Raw genomic sequence first — 7,211 nt, 5'->3', positions numbered from 1 at the left:
TGTAGTTGTAGTTGTAGTAGTTGTTGTTGTTGTTGTTGTTGTTGTTGTTGTTGTTGTTGTTGTTGTTGTATGATCTGGTAATGCTTTTGTTCTGTTCAGATTGCAACAGCTATAAATGAATTGTCTGACTTTGTTAAGATGCTGATATTGTAAAATGCATGCTGCCATTAAGATAATGATTTTCTAATGGTGGGAAAACTTCAAAACTGTTGAAAGAAGGGGTAGGGAGCCCTTCCAACCTAATAAATTATGCTGTTATGAAATACAGAAAGGCCACATGACTCGATGTAATTGATTTAGTGCTGCTATCTGCAGCGCATATTTACAGGTCTGCCAATATATTTATGTAAAAATGGATGACTTCTCAATGATGTTATATGTGCTTAATATGCCGTATTGTGTATTGTGTACAGAACTAGGTAAGGATTGTGTAAAGCAAATCACCTTCCACGAAAACATGTGAATAAACTTAATGACTTGCTGTGTGAATTAGATGATAATCTGGTAGTGTATCATCGAACAAATCATTTGTAATTAGTGCTTCCTGCTCAATCACTATACCCTCTACTTCTGCTTGCATATCCATCCAACTGTCACTCTTAGCAAGTTCCCTTGACACACTAGACTCCACCAATGGATCCAACTGTGGCTGTGATTCAAGGTGCCAACTGAGTTCAAGCTTCAAGCCATAAGGGATTAATTTCCCACAGGCATCGACCAGGCACTTGCTGTCTAGAAAGAAAGCCAGAGACAATGTTTGAATGATCTTTCATATATTTCCAGTAATGCTTTGTCAGTGCAGTCAAACTATAGTTGGTGGTTGCAACTAGTATGCACATCACCTCCTGCAATGCCACCTGTAGGTAGATATTCCACTTCTTTGAACAATAAAGGATCCATTGGCTGCTATTGTGAATAAGATTGTGGATCCTGTTCATTGAACTTTGTCATATGTTGGATTTTGCACTGAACCTGCAATGGGGTATAATATTGACTATTTCAAAAGCTTGGGATATCAATGAGCAATATATTGAGCAACAGAAACTAAAAGAATAGGCATTTTAGATAAGAGTTACCTTCTTTGTTTGGAAATACTGTTACCCTTGAAGTATCTTCTATTGGATGTGAAATATCTATTAAAGCATTAAGAGACCAAGAAGAGAAGAACACAAAAAAAGGGGGGGGGGGTGGAGGAAGGAGAAAACTTCATAGTTAGAGTGAATGAGAGTGTGCCCTCTTATATGGGTCAACCTCTCTGAAGGGTTACAAAGAAAAGTAACTTAAGGAGCTATTTTACAAGTTTATCCCTTGCCTATGGGACTATATACAAAAGAATATAAACTAAGTAAAAGTTAAATTACATATGTTTTAAACTTGGAGTGATACGAGGGAATCATTCCAACTTTGAAAAGCAAAGTATTGAAATGCGCAGGAGCCAGACTTTTTGTATACACATTTGCAATCTTACTCTTCAAGCTTACATGATTCAAAGCAATGATTCTATCTTCATAAGCCCTTCTTAAATAGTGACAATCTATTTCAATGTGGCGCTCATAAAATTCTGGATTCTTGCAATATGGATAACATTAGTGTTGTCACAATACAATTGGTTTTTGTCTGCATTAGAAATTTTTAACTCATTCAATAACCATCATATCCAAACTATCTCAAATGTGACTTGAGTCATTGCTCTGTATTTTGCTTGTGGATAAACCAATAATCTGTTTCTTGCTCTTCCATGAGATTAAAGAACTCAAAAAAACAAAAAACTAGTAGTGAAAAGTCTATATCGAGTAGAACCTCTAAAGTCAGCTTCACAAAAAGCACATAGCTCTGTTTTAGAAGATGATAAGAACATGCCATACTGCATTGTATCTCTTACATACCTGATAATTCTGCGAGTACTCATAAATTGATTGACAACATGAACTGCATAGGTATTATCATATAGTGTAAATGACTAAATCTGAATCCAATTAGGTCAAACCCGATTAAGTATGATTCAGTAATGCTTAGATCCAATCCAATCCTGACCTATCACTAATCAACAGGGTCCCGTTATCTTGCCTAAGGGTTTTGGGTTTGAAGTTTAAGCCTTAGCTCATTCACCATATGTAATCCCACCATTTAAACCATGAGCAGTGGAAAAATTCTGACAGTGCATGCTTGTAACAGCCCACATGACATGTTGCAATATTGCCTACCAAGAAATTGATACATGGGTGTGGTCAGATGATGGGCTGTCAGTAAAGGCACAAGTCCCAGGGGATGGCCCAATCATCTGGGACCCACACATTGGTGATGAAAATGCTCTTGTTTGGAAAGCCTGAGAGAAGGGGTCTGATCCCAAAATCCCAAGTGCTACTGTGGAATCTAAATCGATTTTCTGCCACATGCAATCTTGAAAGCTCTAGACCAAAAGGGACCGCTGATTTTATAGAAATGTCAGCATGTTGCAACTTTTTGCAAAAATATCATGACATTTTTATTGGCAATATCTCAAAATAAAAATGGCGTTTAAAATTTTATTTTATTTTTCTTCTTTACACGGATCTTATTAATTTATAGTACGTTGCCAATATAACAGACTAAATATGAAAACTTTAAAATTATCACGGGAAATTAATGCCATTTAATTGTCATCTTATTTGTTTGTCACAATTGTGGACTTAACAGTTCCTTCTCCGATCAGCATCCACATCGATGACACATCATGCTGGCACAAGGAAATTGGTCGGTTCATGAATTCCTTAGTTCCTGATCTCTGCAAACTGATCAAATCATTTCCTTATAAACCCCCAAAATCTTGATATAGATATCCAGGAAGAATCATTCCTCTTGCAACATTTTGTTTTCCTTTGAACAATTCCAACACATTGGGATTGCTCTAGAATGGAAATTCCCAAAAACTCTATCCAAACAGCCCTTCTAGCCTGACTAAGCCTTGATGATCGCAGTTGATGTTTAGGGGTGAGAAATGGGGAGGGCAGCCCAGTGGGCCAAGCCGTCCTAGCCCAGCATGGTCGGGTTTAAGTCAAGGTTTTAAGCCCTGACCCATTAACTACCGGGCCAAAACTTGGCCTGTTATATAAATTGGCTGAGGCTGGGTTGGGCCAAGGGCTATATGGCCGACCCAATGGGCCTGAGCTACCTAATTAATTTTTTTAGTAGTTGGTTGCATAGTAACTTGATAACTATTATTATTTAGCTAATTAGTTGCATTGATTATATAGAAAATAAAAAGATAATTAGATGGATGCATTAATCTTTCATTTAACTCATTGCTTTTGGTATTATAAGAATTAATTTATGAACTTCATTAAAAAATAACCTACATATAGGTTTGGGCCGGGCTGGACCGACCCGCTGAACATTGGCCGGTTGCTCTTCAAACCTGGGTCTGTTAAGAACTGGGTTATCTCTGGGTCGAGCCACACTTAAAACCTGATGGGTTGAGCTCTAAACAGGCATGGGCCGGCGCAGCCCGACTCCTACCCCTACTAACGTTATGCCTCTCAAGTGCACTTGTGCTACAGTTTGTTCCATACTTGCATTGGTACTCGATACACTCATCTCTGAAGCCATAGAAAGAAGTATCAAATGTTCAAGAAACTCATCTCAGTTATAAAAAAACACGTACCAACTTATGTAGAAACACTTTTCTATTTGATTATAAATGAGTATCAAGTTTGTTTCTATTAATATTTCTTCGTATAAACAATAATGTCATTTTAAAAGTCATTATTTCTATTAAGATTTTAAATATTAGCATTACATATGATAATTATTATACAATAATGTTGAATTGTACATTATGTTTAATTACTTTAATTTGTCGGTATCTTTATAAAATATACATTTTTATCAACTTTTAGAAATTCATACCTATTCTTTTAGAAACTACAACATTGTTTATTAGAAACTCATATAGGTATATTTTTGGAATCACATCAACATGCATTTCAAATAAAAATCCACACAAAACATTTTAAACCCTCATGTACCCATACCAGCACCTCTACCCATACGGGTACCTGTTTCTGGCAACTATGGTTTGTTCTAACACGATAGTTCAGAAAATAACCATAGTATTTACCATTTTCTAATGTGTTTTCTAAAATGGCCCATAATTACCAAATTTGTCGAATGATTTACCCCTCGCAGGTGCGAATTTTCGATTTTCGCACATCATGATGCTAAAATAATACACCTACAGAACTTGTCAACAAAATCACATTTGAGGTTGTGAAGTTAAAAAAAAAATGCAAAATTCTAAACAATGAAACTCATCAAGAGTTTCACGCAAAAATTATAAATTTTGTGAAAGTCTGATACATGTGAAATTATTGACGAGTATCGCATGAAGTATTGTGAAATTCTAAAATTTTTGCAAAAGTCAGATATTCTGAAATCTCTTATTCTAATCGCACTTGTATTACGAAATTACTTTTTATTGCAAAATTTTGTCCTATATAAATGATGTTTCATTTTGCAACCCATTTTTTCATTCGGATGCCCTATTTTTACAATACCTACCGTTCTTGTGGTCCTCCATCCTTTCGGTGAAAATCCCTCAGCGATTTGCCAGTTAGTTTCTTCATTTTTTTTGGGTTTCATCCCATATAAATGCATATATAATTAATTATTTTTGTTTGTTCTTATCAATATTTGGTTGTTTTGTCAATATTTATCTTTGTTTAATTGGGGCTAAGGGTTGGTTGTGTGGGGTATTGTGGTTCATTGTGAGTTATTAGTTTTTAGAGTTGTTAACTGAGTGATACGTTGTGTGGTTGGTATAAGCATTTATAATAACTGTTGAAATGATATTTTTAAATAGTGTGGTTGGTGTATGCATTTAAAGATCTATAATGGTCTCTAAAAATAACAACTATAAGTAATTTGTAGTATTAATGTCTCAGAAAATTGAATATATAGAAGGGTTAATGGTCATTCGATATAAGTGCACTTCAAAATTAGTTGATGAAGATATACGGATACATCTTTTGGATGACGATGATGTATAATCAATTTTATATAGGAGCAACATTTACTTAGTTACTAGAAAAGCTACACAAGACGTGGTCGGAAGTGATGTACAAGAATGAAATGATGAAAATATTGTGAATAATATGCATTTATCTCAGCCACCAGCTATTGAGCTCACTCCTTTGACAAACATCTCACTACTCTCAATAGTTAATGATGAGAGGATCACTGCAAGCAATGTGAAACTACTTGGACAAACTAGTGCCAACAATCTTCATCATAGGATGTTGTATGACACCCAACCTTCTAATGTAGATGACAAATTTAGGTAAAGGTTGAAGCTCTTTTTAATTTATGCTTGAACTGAATGTATTATTTTTTTTTGTTAATCTTGAAAGTTGGGATTATAGGAATGTTGTATTTTTCGAAGCAAAGAAAATCATAAATATGATGAGTTTTGATTTACTTTATGCAACCAATAAGTAATTTTATGCTAGCAGCGATGATGAGAACAAGGTAGAATCAAAGCTTGGCCACAATAGGCGAAAACATGATTAGAAAGTAATGCGTGCGTGTACAATGCATTTACATAGTAGTCAATGCCATGCTTTTTTATAGTTTATATGATATTTTTTGAATATTGTGCTTCTTTTGTTCAAGTACTCGTTCAATTTAATGTTGTATTGCGTGTTAGTTTGAGGTAATGAAAAGTCTAAGTTGGAGGATGCACTTTGCACTTGTGGATGAAGGTGACCATTGAGCTTGCGACAATGACAATTAAAGTCTGGTTTTTGTTTTTTGAAGAGAACGAATTGTGTGTATATATATATATATATATATATATATATATATATATATATATATATAGAGAGAGAGAGAGAGAGAGAGAGAGAGAGAGAGAATGAAATTGTTTGATTATTTTTTTTTTGAATATAATGAATTATTTATATAAAAGGAGAATGGATTGTGCAGAGAATGAAGTTGTTTGATATTGGTTTTTTGTTTGATATGTGTTGTTTATGTAACAGGTGATTGATTTATTTATTAGAATCAATTATGTATAATGTATATATAATAGGGAATGAACATGTTATTTAATTGATAATTTTTGCATTAGGAACAAATTTCGCAAGATACATATGAATTTCAGTTTATTTTTTTTTAATTAGAAAAGAATTTCGCAAGGTATATGCAAATTTTAATTTAATTTTTTTAAATAAAAAAAATTTGTCTTCGATATTGCAAAAATTCTTAATCACATCGTGTTGGTATTGCAAAAGTCTTTTTTCTTGTGAAATCTCAAAATTTCTTTTGCAGGAAATTTGCCAAAAAATTCGTTAGAGGGGGCCAAAATTCAAGGATTGCGAAAACAGGGCACCCATCTGCAAAAAATGGGGTTGAGAAACCAAGCATGCACTTTGACGAAATGAAGTTGCTTATACATTGCATTCATTTCATTTTGTACAAAATGAAGCCGCTCATACATTTAATTCATTCCATTTTTTCACAAAATGAAGTCACTCATACATTGCATTTATTCATTTTTTCATAAAATAAAGTCACTCATACATTATATTTATTAAATTTTTTAATAAAATGAAGTCACTCATACATTGCATTCACTTTATTCTTTCACAAGAATGTTGGTTTTCATTGCGTCTTTGATTGAGAGAAAACAAAGTATCTCACCCATAGCATGTGATCAAACACTGAGTGTAAGATACGTCGACTTTGTATTGATAGAGAGAAAATACATCTATTCAACTATAACATTTTGTTAAAGCAGGACGACCTCAAGAATGCTACATATCCCACCCATACCATGTGATCAAACATTGATTGCAGATTTCATTTCCTATTTCACTGATACCATAAGATGCCCTTACTGGAAGCATCGTCGATCTTCTCACCGTCGATGATTTTTCGTCGATCTTCTGGGCATCGATAATTTTCATTGATAAAGCATCACGGCTTAGTCATGAAAAATGACTATAATTTCTCACTGGTTGGATACCAAAAAAACCTAGTTTCTCTAAAACCCTAGCCTTGCTTTTATACTATTCATAGAGAATTTCACAAAAAAAAGAAATTTACAATACTAGTGCGATAATTGTCGTGAAATTTGCAAAATACGAACTTCTACAATATTAGAAATGATTTTTGCAACGTGCACTGCAAAACTCGTGACAAATTTCACAAATTCTTTGAAATTTTACAACCTTAGA

The sequence above is a fragment of the Nuphar pumila genome, chromosome 9, assembly GCF_984573655.1.
Source record: "Nuphar pumila chromosome 9, dmNupPumi1.hap1.1, whole genome shotgun sequence".
NCBI classification, from domain to species: Eukaryota; Viridiplantae; Streptophyta; class Magnoliopsida; order Nymphaeales; family Nymphaeaceae; genus Nuphar; species Nuphar pumila.
The sequence above is the reverse complement of the archived record's forward strand: the minus strand, read 5'-3'. Positions refer to the sequence as shown.